Source organism: Pongo pygmaeus, chromosome 20 (genome assembly GCF_028885625.2).
Source record: "Pongo pygmaeus isolate AG05252 chromosome 20, NHGRI_mPonPyg2-v2.0_pri, whole genome shotgun sequence".
Classification (NCBI taxonomy): Eukaryota; Metazoa; Chordata; class Mammalia; order Primates; family Hominidae; genus Pongo; species Pongo pygmaeus.
This window is the reverse complement of record NC_072393.2, coordinates 55,392,104-55,405,869: the sequence shown is the minus strand read 5'-3', so window position 1 is coordinate 55,405,869 and position 13,766 is coordinate 55,392,104. Positions and strand designations below refer to the sequence as shown.

Below are 13,766 nucleotides of genomic sequence, written 5' to 3'. Positions count from 1 at the left end.
TTTACAAGAAACAGGAAGTTGTGTCCTTCTGAGACAGCATCACCCCGACAGTGGCCTGGTGCTTGGTTTGCAATACCAAATAGGTTGGCCCCCTCTCTACAAAGTGTCACGTGAGGCTGGAGTAAGACAATAGGGATATTATGCAGTGTGGGCATCCAGACGCTAGACTGTTACATGCATCCCCCAGGTGCAGTAGAGAATGTTCTTCCATATCAGCCCCCCAAAGGGGGCTGCCTGCTACCATCCAATCCTGTGTTTCTCCTTGTAGTAGGCACATGGTGGGCCCTTAAAGATGGTGCCCAGATGTCAGTGCACAGGACTGTTGGGTCCAGCTCCTAGAAGAAACCATCCAGGCAGCTCAACCCATTGGCTACATGTCCTTTGCCTGTATCGAGCCAGATACTCTCAGTGGACAGCTGGATACCGGTGGAAGGATTGCCTCGTGACAAGCCATCTGTGTACCAGGCCTGGTCAGGAATTGGGCCCTGTCCCTCTTATATAAAGGAGGGAGTATGTGGAGGCTCAGTGCCTCTGTCAAAGACTGTCCTTCACAAAGACTTGGAACCAACCCAAATGTCCAACAATGATAGACTGGATTAAGAAAATGTGGCACATCTACACCATGGAATACTATGCAGCCATAAAAAATGATAAGTTCATGTCCTTTGTAGGGACATGGATGAAATTGGAAATCATCATTCTCAGTAAACTATCGCAAGAACAAAAAACCAAACACCGCATATTCTCACTCATAGGTGGGAATTGAACAATGAGAACACATGGACACAGGAAGGGGAACATCACACTTCAGGGACTGTTGTGGGTTGAGGGGAGGGGGGAGGGATAACATTGGGAAATATACCTAATGCTAGATGACGAGTTGGTGGGTGCAGTGCACCAGCATGGCACATGTATACATATGTAACTTACCTGCACATTGGGCACATGTACCATAAAACCTAAAGTATAATAATAATAATAATAATAATTACAATAAAAGAAAAAAAAAACTATAAAATTGTTAATAAAATACATGTCCAGTAATAAAAAAAAAAAAAAAAAAAAAAGAAAATGTGCTACATACACACCATGGAATATTATGCAACCATAAAAAAGAACAAGATCATGTCCTTTGCAGCAACATGGATGGAGCTGGATGCCATTATCCTAGGCAAATTAACATAGGAAGAGAAAGCCAAATACCACATGTTCTTACTTATAAGTGGGACCTGAACAATGAGAACACATGAACACAGGGAGGAGAACAATACACACTGGAGCCTATTTGAGTGTGGAGGGTGGGAGGAGTGGGAGTACCTATTGGGTACTATGCTTATTACCCCAGTGATGAAATTATCTGTACACCAAACCCCTGTGACACACAGTTTACCTATATAACAAACCTGTATATGTACTTATATAAGAAACCTGTACATGTAAATAAAAGTTTAAAATAAAATAAAACAGAAAATAAAAAAAAAAAGACTGTCCTTCAGCTGTCACATAGGTGACAGGGCCAAGTAGCAAACGGAACCCTGTGCTAGTTTGTGTACTCCTCTGTTGCAGGCATGCGTGCCATTTGGCCACAGTCTGTTTCTGGGCATTCCCAGATTTTGGTTTCTGGAAGGTGTCCTACTTTAGACTAGGATAAAGGCTAAGGCCCCAGGATCCTGATAAGAGCAATGGTGGCTGGGTGTCTGGAGACTGGCGGCCACATATAGAGCTGGCTAACTATATATTGGTCACCTAAGAATGCACAGGCTGGCTGGGTGTGGTGGCTCACGCCTGTAATCCCAGCACTTTGGGAGGCCAAGGTGGGCGGATCACCTGAGGTCAGGAGTTTGAAATCAGCCTGGCCACCATGGCAAAACCCTGTCTCTACTAAAAATACAAAAATTAGCTGGGCGTGGTGGCAGGCACCCGTAATCCCAGCTAACCTACTATGGGGTACTGGGTATGTACTAGCATGGGAACCCCTTTGGAACATCTTCCACTTGCTGTAAGGCATAACACGTAGTGCAGAATTATAGCTCCCTGACACTATAACTTCAGTCCCCTTCCATAGCTGGAACCAGAATCTTAAAGGCACAAGTTTGTGTCCTTGCCTTTGCCACCGGTCCCAGTTGGCCCCCTTCTTGACTAAGTGGTACAGTGGCCTAAGGAGTTGAGCCAAATGGGAAATAAAAGGACACCACGGCCTTAGAAGAACTAAGAAGGTTTGCAGCCGCTTTGGTGGTGTAGGATGTGGGTAGGCCTGCACCGTATCTAGAATGGCAAATTGAACACCGTTACTCTTACCCAAACAGATGGCACCAAGTACTTGACGGATAAGCCTGGACCCTGCCTTTGTCTGCATTGACTGCTCATCCTCTGTTAACCAAGTGAGACAGCAAGGTGAGGGCTATAGAGACTCAGAAGTTAGCTGGCAAAAGACTCAGAATTTAACATGATATCATCAATGTAATGGAAAACATGTACCATCTCCAGGGTAGTCCATCTACTGAGGTCTGTGGCCACTAGGCGTTGACAGATAGTGAGGCTATGGAAATATCCCCGCGGCAAGACAGTAAAGGTATATTGTTCTCCTTCCCAGGTGATAAGGTTAGGCTTTTTTTTTTTGAGAGGGAGTCTCGTTCTGTTGCCCAGGCTGGAGTGCAATGGCGCGGTCTCGGCTCACTGCAACCTCTGCCTCCCAGGTTCACACCATTCTCCTGCCTCAGCCTCCTGAGTAGCTGGGATTACGGGCGCCCGCCACCACGCCCGGCTAGGGTTAGGCTTTGTGTCCTCACCCAAATCTCGTCTTGAGTTGTAATCTCCATAATCCCCACGTGTCAGGGAGACCAAGTGGAGGTAATTGAATCATTGGGGCGGTTTCCCCCATGCTGTTCTCGTGGCAGTGAGTGAGATCTCGCGAGATCTGATGCTTTTATAAGGGGCTCTTCCTCCTTCACTCGGCCTCGTGAAGAAGGTGCCTTTCTTCCCGTTTGCCTTCTGCTATGATCATAAGCTTCCTGAGGCCTTCCCCAGCCATGCTGAACTGTAAGTCAATTAAACCTCTTTCCTTTATAAATTACCCAGTTTGGGGCAGTTCTTTACAGCAGCTTGAAAACGGACTAATATACCAGGTGAATGCAATGACAAAATGAGGTGCGTCCAGTCCCTCTCCTATCCTCATCAGAAAGGAGGCGATATGAGAACAACTGCATACATTAGGGGGACCGTTTTGTTGAACTCCCAGTAATCTGTCATTCTCCGTGTCCCATCAGGCATCCACATGGGCCATGCAGGGCTATTGTATGGGCTGTTCACTGGTCTTATGATGTCTACCCAGACTTCTTTCCTTTTCAGTCCCTACGATCTCATCACGACCTCCTGGCAGGCATTGTCGTTTCAATGGTGCTATTCACAGAGGGGCTGGCAGCTGTGCTGGTGTCCATTTCGCATTCCCCTTGATCACGCGCTTCACCATCCTAACTCAGTCGGAATTCAGAGGGTCACAAGCCTGATGAGACAGCCATTCCCAAGATGTACTCTGGGATAGGAGCTCTGTATACTAAATAGAGTTTGGGCAGCAGTCTCCTAACTTGTAATACTAGCTCAACCTGTCTGACTTTCACGACCGCCGCCCCCACCGACCATCTATTGTTGTAGGCCACTGGAACCACGGATGTCACCACATACGAGAGTGCATTCAGCTCCAGTATCCACTGGGAACAGCCTGTGCATTCTTGTTTTTTTGTTTTGTTTTGTTTTTGAGATGGAGCCTCACTCTGTCACCAGGCTGGAGTGCAGTGGCACGATCTCGGCTCACTGCAACCTCCACCTCCCAGGTTCAAGCGATTCTCTTGCCTCAGCCTCCAGAGTAGCTGGGATTACAGGCGCCCAGCTAACTTTTGGTATTTTTGGTAGAGACGGGGTTTCACCATGTTGGTCAGGCTGGTCTCGAACTCCTCACCTCGTGATCTGCCCACCTCAGCCTCCCAAAATGCTGGGATTACAGGCGTAAGCCACCGTGCCTCCTGGATGCATTTTTGGTTTTTTGCCTTTTTTTTTTTTCCTTTTTTTTTCTGAGACGGAGTCTCACTGTGTGGCCCAGGCTGGAGTGCAGTGGCACAATCTTGGCTCACTGCAACCTCTGCCTCCCTGGTTCAAGTGATTCTCCTGCCTCAGCCTCCTGAGTAGCTGGGATTACAGGTGCCCACCACCACACCCAACAATTTTTGTATTTTTAGTAGAGAGGAGGTTTCGCCATGTTGGCCGGGCTGGCCTCTAACTCCTGACCTCAGGTGATCCGCCCACCTCGGCCTCCCAAAGTGCTGGGATTACAGGCATGAGCCACTGCACCCAGCCAGCCTGTGCATTCTTAGGTGACCAACATATAGTTAGCTAGCTCTATATGTGGCCGCCAGTCTCCGGACACCCAGCCACCATTGCTCTTACCGGGATCCTGGGGCCTTAGCCTTTGTCCTAGTCTAAAGGGGTTGGTGCCTGTATCTCTCTGTGGGAGGGGCAGTGGGCTGAGCCTGAGGCTTCTTCGTGAAGCGCTGTTTTGGCTTGAGCTTCTGCCACAGTCTGACCAGAACAGCATTAGGCTGTTTATCTATTTTCACAGTAGGCGTCCCTGCCACTACCTGGTCACACATTTGTCGGGGATCCCTGACAGCCCCTTGGCTGTTTTTCCTTTGGCTCCCTTGTTTTTATCCCAGCAGCATGCACCCCTCACCTGTGCAGTTTCTGTTTCTCCTAAGCAGTGGCCCTTTGGGCTGCCTGAGACACTGGCTGTCCGATGAAGGGACTCAAGATAGATGCTAGTGTGCCACACCATTGGTTGTGTGCCTACCGTAAGATGGCATTTCTCATGCCTGCAGTGAAAAGCTCCTTGTCAGGGCCTCGGTAATGCTCAGTGTAGATAGCAAGCATCACCCCTAATTCCCAGAGGATGTCCCTCAATTCCTCCATAGTCTGTCATCACAAAGGAGATGTGGGGACATTCCTTTCTTTCTTTTTTTCTTTTTGAGATGGAGTCTCCCCCTGTTGTCCAGGCTGGAGTGCAATGGCTCCATCTCAGCTCACTGCAACCTCCGCCTCCCAGGTTCAAACGATTCTTCTGCCTCAGCCTCCCGAGTAGCTGGGATTACAGGCACCTGCCACGACACCAGACCAATTTTTGTATTTTTAGTAGAGACGGGGTTTCACCATATTGGCCAGGCTGGTCTCAAACTCCTGATCTCATGATCCTCCTGCCTCGGCCTCCCAAAGTGCTGGGATTACAGGCCTGAGCCACTGCACCCGGCTGGGACATTCCTTTCATTTGGCCAGGATGCCTTGCATCTCGCAACCACCCGGCTAAGGAGAGGGGGGTGGCCCGATCCTCATTATTGGTGCCATCGAGGCACCGCCTCAGGGCCGGATGGTTGGTGATGGATGCCATTTCACTCATCTCTGTTCCATGTCCCATAGACAGAGAAGCCACCCTGTGACCTACTCTCTCCCCTTCTGCCTGAACCTAGTTCCCAGCTCCACCAACTCCACAGCTGTGGAATCCCGCACTGCGGTGTCTTCCAGGCAGGGTCAAGTCTTGCAGGGCGACCCCCTACGTCTGTGGTTGGTCGGCTTTCATCTTGGTGGTGACCAGCAAACGTGCAGAGAGGATGGGCACCTTCATGAGCTCATCCCAGGCCTCACTCTCTTCCCCACTAGAGCTCTCCATGGGGTCCCAGAACTTAGGGTCCCAGGATGATTTAGTCATGAGGGCCCTGACTCATTGACATAGCAGCCAGCAGCTTTTCAAATGGACTACTTGACAAGCCAGGGTCTCTCCATTTTGTCATCCCGTGCCCGCAGGTGGGACAGTTGGTCTCTGATGTTTCAGCCTGATCTAATTAGGCATCTCTTTGTCATCGCAGCTCATCTTGTAATGGATGCACCTTCACCTGTGCCATGAGCCCGGCCCCCGAGGCTGCTCAGAGCACAGTCAGGAGTGGCCAGCCAACCGCAGCTGCCACAGCTCAGGCATCTAACTTTTGCTTAGTTAGATCCGCCTCCTGCAATAGCTCTTCCAGACCCTTCAGTGTTTTGGGGGCATCTCTGTACCCATGCCTTGGGCCTCATCCATCAAGGATAGTGGCTGTTGGGCCCCACACAGACATGGACAGCCAGCCCGAGATGCCCCCCATTGGTATCCTCCTCTCCAATCCCATCGACTCTGCATGCACAGGATTTTCTCCGATCTCCTGCTGGGATTACTGGTTGTCGTGCCAAATATCTGTTAACTTCAGTAGCCATGGCACCAGGTTCAAGAGGCTGAAGAAAAGACCTGGAGCCAGCACGCAAAACACAGGGCTTGTTTGAGGGAACTTGCAGCATGGGCCAGTGGTGGGGGGCTGGATAGGAGAACCACAACCATTTGCAAAAAGCATGCAGTTCGGGCCAGGTGCGGTGGCTCACACCTGTAATCCCAGCACTTTAGGAGGCCGAGATGGGTGGACCACTTGAGGTCAGGAGTTCGAGAACAGCCTGGCCAACATGGTGAAACCCCTTCTCTACTAATAATATAAAAATTAGCCAGGTGTGGTGGTGGGTGCCTGTAATCCCAGCTACTCGGGAGGCTGAGGCAGGAGAATTGCTTGAACTTGAGAGGCAGAGGTTGCAGTGAGCTCAGATGGTGCCACTGCACTCCAGCCTGGGCGACAGAGCGAGACTCTGTCTCAAAAAAAAGAAAAAAAAAATGCAGTTCATAGGGCACTTTCACTTAGCATCCTGTCCCCGCTAGCAACCTCTACGTGGCAACCCTCATTCTCAGAGGGAGCTAAAGTTATTGCTGTCAGGTATACTTGCCATAAGGGTAGGGTTAAGGAAAGTTATTGCTATCAGATGTGTCTACCAGACACTCCCAAGCTCCCTTTTGTCCAGAGGCCTAAGATATTCTTTTGTGACAGCTTTATTGAAATGTGACTCATATACCATACAATCAACCTATTTAAAATTTACAATTTGGCCAGGCATGGTGGCTCCTTCCTGTAATCACAGCACTTCGGGAGGCCGAGGTGGGTGGATCACTTGAGGTCAGGAATTCTAGTCCACCCTGGTCAACATGTCAAAACCCCATCTCTACTAAAAATACAAAAATTAGCTGGGCACGGTGTTGGGTGCCTGTGATCCTAGCTACTTGGGGGGCTGAGGCAGGAGAATCTCTTGAACCTGGGAGTCAGAGGTTGCAGTGAGCTGAGATCACGCTATTGCACTCCAGTCTGGGGGACAAGAGCAAAACTCTGTCTCAAAAAAAAAAGTTTACAATTCAATGGTATTTAGTACATTCATAGAACCGCCGCATTTTGCCAAGTGGCTTTTTAGCGTTTAGTGGAATTGTTGATAGAGTTTTAAATACTGAACTATTCTTGTGGAATCAATTCTATTTAGGTGTAATGTATTATCCTTTTGATATAGTCTAGATTCTATTTGCTAATATTTAGCTTGTTCATCTCATCTTTGTAAATGAGGGGTTTTTTTTCTACTTTTTATAAATTTTGGCATTAAAGTTATGCTAGCTTCAGAAACGAAATTGAGGAGCTCTTTATTTTTTCTGTGATCCTAAGCCAGTGCTGCTCAAACTTTCATATGCTGAAAGTCACCTGGAAAGCTTGTTAAACAGATCCTTGGGCCCCATCTCCTAGTGATTTTTTTTTTTTCTTGAGACAGAGTCTTGCTCTTGTCACCCAGGCTGGAGTGCAATGGTGCGATCTCAGCTCACTGCAACTTCCGCCTCCCGGGTTCAAGCGATTCTCCTGCCTCAGCCTCCCGAATAGCTGGGATTACAGTGTGCACCACCATTCCCGTCTAATTTTTGTATTTTTAGTAGAGACGGGGTTTCACCATGTTGGCCAGGCTGGTCTCTAACTCCTGACCTCGTGATCTGCCCTCCTTGGCCTCCCAAAGTGCTGGGATAACAGGCGTGAGCCACTGCACCCGGCCGCCCACTAGTGATTTTTATGTGATGAATCTGGATTCAGGTTCATTAATTTGCATTTATCACACTCCCAGGTGATGCTTATGATTTGTGGGCCACACTTTGAGCACCTGGTGTAATTGACATTAGAACCATCTGCTTTTTAAAGGTTAAATCGAACTCATCTCTGAGCCCATCTGGTCCCAGAGCCCATTTGTGCAGTAGATCTCTACTCATCTTTCCAAACCTTTCCATTAATTTTCCCCAAAATTCTTCGATTATTTTTAGTAATTTACATTTGCTAGACACTTTCAGTTTCTTCTAAGGTTTCAGATTTGTTGACCTAGAATTTCATATAGCATTTGTCCTTAAAATTCTCTCTAAATTTGATGGCTGTGTCTCTTCTCATTTTTTATGTTTTGTTATTTTTATTTATCTTTTTCTCAATCAGATTCACAAGTGGCATTTGGATTTACTTAGCATTTTTACTTTATTTTCTATCTCATTAATGTCAACTTTTTAATTACAGTTTCTCTCTAGTTTGTTTTGTCTTTATTCTTCTGATTTCTCAAACTCCTGACCTAAAGTGATCCACCCGCCTTAGCCTCCCAAAGTGCTAGGATTACAGGCATGAGCCACTGCGCCCAGCCTATTCTTGAGTACTACGTTCCTTTATTCATCATCTTTAGTCTTCAGTAAAGTGTAATTTTTGTTGTATGTCAAAGGTTTTGATATGAAATAGTCTCCTTTTTATGCTACCTAGAAACTTTGTGATTTTCTACTTAGCTGCTTTTTAATTATCTGGAAATATATACATACATCTATATACATATATACACACATATATACATATATACATATATACACACATATATACATATATACACATATATACATATATACACATATATACATATATACACATATACACATATACACATATACACATATACACATATATACACATATACACATATACACACATATATACACATATACACATATACACATATACACATATACACATATATACACATATACACACATATACACATATATACACATATATACACATATACACATATACACATATACACATATACACATATATACATATATACACATATATACACATATATACATATATACACACACATACACATACACACACATACACACACACACATATACACGCTTTTATGCTACCTAGAAACTTTGTAATTTTCTACTTAGCTTCTTTTTAATCCAAGGATTATCTGGAAGTGTGTGTGTGTATGTGTGTGTGTGTGTGTATATATATATATATATATATATATATATATATATATATATGAGATGGGGGTCTTGCTGTGTTGCCTAGCCTGGTCTTGAACGCCTGAGCTCAAATGACCCTCTCACCACAGAAGCATATTTCTTAATTTCCAAGTCATTAAAGTTATTTTCTCTTTTAAAATTGTTCATTTCTCTTTTTTTTTTTTTTTTACGATTTTTACAAATATTTTTTATTTTAATGAAGCTGGTACAATGTCCACTTAAAACCCATATCCCAGGCCAAAAAGTACAAATAAAAAAGAGCAGAGTTCTGTCGTATCCATTTCTGCATGTATCGCTTTATTAGTTGCTAATGAAAATCAGAACTTTTCTGGGATCTTCTGACAAGATTTTTAAAAAATCTTAAAATGCCTTTTCTTCAGTGAAGCCATCTTTGGAGTTAGGCATCACTCTTACCTTATCTGTCATCTTGACTTCAACCTGATAATCCTCTTCTTTTGGTCCAGACCCTCAAATTTTAAAAGTACCTTCAGGTTAAGGAAAGGTCATTTTTCCACAGTTCAGTTCTCTGAAAAATCTCCCATCTCCCACTGACAGTCACAGTCCAGGAGTGAAGCAATCACATGCTAGAACATATCACCACAAGCCTGAAAATGCAATGTCCTGGAAAAAGTGGCCTCTCTCTGCACACGTAATTTTTTTTACTTTTTTTTTTTTTATACTTTAAGTTCTAGGGTACATGGGCACAATGTGCAGATTTGTTACATATGTATACATGTGCCATGTTGGTGTGCTGCACCCGTTAACTCGTCATTTACATTAGGTATATCTCCTAATGTTATCCCTCCTCCCTCCCCCAACCCTGCGACAGGCCCCGGTGTGTGATGTTCCCCACCCTGTGTCCAAGTGTTCTTATTGTTCAATTCCCACCGAAGAGTGAGAATATGCAGTGTTTAGTTTTTTGTCCTTGCGATAGTTTGCTCAGAATGATGGTTCCAGCTTCATCCATGTCCCTACAAAGGACATGAACTCATCCTTTTTTATGGCTGCATAGTATTCCATGGTGTATATGTGCCACATTTTCTTAATCCAGTCTATCATTGATGGACATTTGGGTTGGTTCCAAGTCTTTGCTATTGTGAATAGTGTGCACAGGTAATTTTTAAAAAGGAGAGGGTAGGCCAGGCGTGGTGCTTCACGCCTGTAATCCCAGCACTTTGGGAGGCCAAGGCAGGCGGATCACGAGGTCAGGAGATCGAGACCATCCTGGCTAACACAGTGAAAGCCCGTCTCTACTGAAAATACAAAAAATTAGCCAGGCATGGTGGTGGGCCTGTAGTCCCAGCTACTCGGGAGGCTGAGGCAGAAGAATGGCGTGAACCCGGGAGGCGGAGGTTGCAGTGAGCCGAGATTGCGCCACTGCACTCCAGCCTGGGCGATAGAGCAAGACTCCGTCTAAAAAAAAAAAAGAAAAAAAAGAGAGAGAGGGTAATATGAAGGGGACTGAGGCTTGATCACCAAAAATCAGCACAATGAAAACAAATAATAATGAATAATGAGCACCAGAATTCAAATTACCGGATGTTTCAAAGAGATGGGGTACCAGTTTTCAATTCCGTTTTGAATACCACATTACAAAGGAACTATTTTTAAAAATAAAGGATTAAAGGATCGAGGGAAAATAAAAAAAGAATAAGCTGTTGAATGACCACCGCCGCCCCCCCACCCCGTTTGTTCCTGATAAACTTCAATCACATCCTCCTCCATTCCCAGTTCTTTTGGAGTATGATTATCAGCAATTCTCTGAGCCTCAAAGAGAAACCGAGTGAATTCATTGGAACACCCTGTCTTTGACAGTATGATTGAGTTTCTTGAGATGTGTTGTCATTTTCACTTTGAAGTGAGTCTCACTGCTGTCCTGTGTCCAGTGACTTTAATATATTCACCTTCCTTCTTATCCCCCAAGTCCTCAGTTGAAGGTTTTGCCTCCTGGTCAGACATGATGACAGTGACTTCACCCAGGGGTCTCCACACAGCAGCGGCCTCGGGTAGGCAGAACCTCACTCCAGGGTTCACAAATCCATCTCCCTTCCCTAAAATTGTTCATTTCTAATATGACTAAGTATTAAATCATATTTGTTTGCATTATTCAATTTCTCTATGTCCTTTTTTTCTCTACTAGATCTGTGAGTTCTGAAAAAGTTGTATAATAATTGCCATTGTAGTTATATTTTGATCAATTTCTTTTTGATTTTATACGTGTTTTGCCTTAAATATTTAGCTCTCCAGTTGTTTGGTACATATAGGTTTGTGGCTGTTATGTTTTTCTTTGCGTGTTGAGCATGTACTATACAATGTCTGGAATGTGCTCGGTACTTTTAATCTTAAATACTCTATTTCCTGATACTCAGATTTCAATCTTGGCTAGGATGGTTGGGGTATTTGCTTTATAATAAATCATTCAGGTGAACATTTCAGTTTTGTACACTTTTTGGAATATGTGTATTTTATAATAAAAAGGAGGTAGGTTAGTATGCAAGAAGAAAGCAAAACTCGCCCAAAAAAAGAAATCTGGCCGGGCGCAGTGGCTCACGCCTGTAATCCCAGCACTTTGGGAGGCCGAGGTGGGCAGATCACGAGATCAGGAGTTCAAGACCAGCCTGACGAACATGATGAAACCCCGTCTCTACTAAAAATACAAAAATTAGCTAGGCATGGTGGTGCATGCCTGAAATCCCAGCTACTTGGGAGGCTGAGGCAGGAGAATCGCTTGAACCTGGGAGGTGGAGATTGCAGTGAGCCGAGATGGGGCCTCTGCACTCCAGCCTGGGTGACAGAGAAAGACCGTGTCTCAAAAAAAAAAAAAAAAAAAATCTATAAATACATTACTAGGATTAATGAGTGAGTTTATCAAGGTTGCTGGATACAGGGTTAATAGAACAATATTAATAGCATTTCTACATACCAGGAACAAATAAATAGGTAATGAAAAAAATAAAGATAACATTTATAATATGAAGCTATTTTAAGTGCCTAGGAATAGATCTAATAAAAAGATACAAAACTTCTATGCCAAAACTATATCCATTATTATTATTATTATAGACATGGTCTCTCTGTTGCCCAGGCTGGGGTACAGTGGTATGATCTCGGCTCACTGCAACCTCCGCCTCCCAGCTTCAAGAGATTCTTGTGCCTCAGCCTCCTGAATAGCTGGGACTAAAGGCAGGCACCACCACACCCAGCTAATTTTTTGTATTTTTGGCAGAGATGAGGTTTCACCATTGTGCCCAAGCTGCTCTTGAACTCCTGACCTCAGGTGATCCGCCCGCCTTGGCCTCTCAAAGTGCTGGGATTACAGGGGTCAGCCACCACGCCCAGCCTATAATCATTATTATTATCAACAAAAGTGTTAATCCATGAGGATTAACAGATTTAAACATGAAAGGCAAATTTATAGAGTGTTTAGAAGTTATGCGGAAGAATAACTTCATAATCTGGGGGTTAAGAAAGACGTATTAGGGCCGGGTGCGGTGGCTCATGCCTGTAATCCCAGCACTTTGGGAGGCCGAGGCAGGCAGATCACCTGAGGTTGGGAGTTTGATAGCAGCCTGACCAACATGAAGAAACCCCATCTCTACTAAAAATACAAAATTAGCCAGGTGTGGTGGTGCATACCTGTAATCTCAGCTACTCAGGAGGCTGAGGCAGGAGAATCACTTGAACCTGGGAAGCGGAGGTTGTGGTGAGCCAAGATCGTGCCATTGCACTCCAGTCTGGGCAACAAGAGTGAAACTCCGTCTCAAAAAAAAAAAAAAAAAAAGATGTATTAAATAGCTTTTAGAAAATATTAACCAGGAGGGAACTGATAAATTTGAGTTCATTAAAATTTAGAACATCTTTTCATCAAAAGACACAATATAATAATAATAATTTATAGGTTTTGGTATAGAAGTTTTGTACTTTTGTGTTAGATCTATTCCTAGGCACATAAAATATCTTGTTATTATAAATGTTATCTTTATTTTTTATTACCTATTTATTTCTTGCTGGTATGTAGAAATGCTGTTAACATTGTTTTCTATTAACCCTGTATCCAGCAACCTTGCTAAACTCACTCATTAATCCTAGTAATGTATTTATAGTTTTTTTTTTTTTTTTTTTTTTTTTTTGAGACAGAGTTTTGCTCTTGTTGCCCAGGCTGGAGTGCAATGGCGTGATCTCGCAGACTGCAATCTCCACCTTCTGGGTTCAGTGATTCTCCTGCCTCAGCCACTCGAGTAGCTGGGACTACAGGCATACACCACCGTGCCTGGCTGGTTTTGTATTTTTATTAGAGATGGGGTTTCGCCATGTTGGCCAGGCTGGTCTCGAACTCCTGACCTCAGGTGATCTGCCCACCTTGGCCTCCCAAAATGCTGGGATTACAGGCGTGAGCCATTGTGCCTGGTGATTTTTTTCCTTTTTATGTACAGAATCATATCCAAAAATAATAGTTGTATTTCTTCTTTTCTAAACCATTTTTTTTTCATTTTATTGTACCTTGTGT

General features: G+C 44.5%; 1 pseudogene; it reads right to left on the bottom strand.

Annotated features, from left to right (window-relative positions):
* Nucleotides 1-5,593: 5,593 nt before the first annotated feature.
* On the bottom strand, nucleotides 5,594-11,268 carry LOC129021087 (small ubiquitin-related modifier 1-like; annotated as a pseudogene).
* Nucleotides 11,269-13,766: the final 2,498 nt, after the last annotated feature.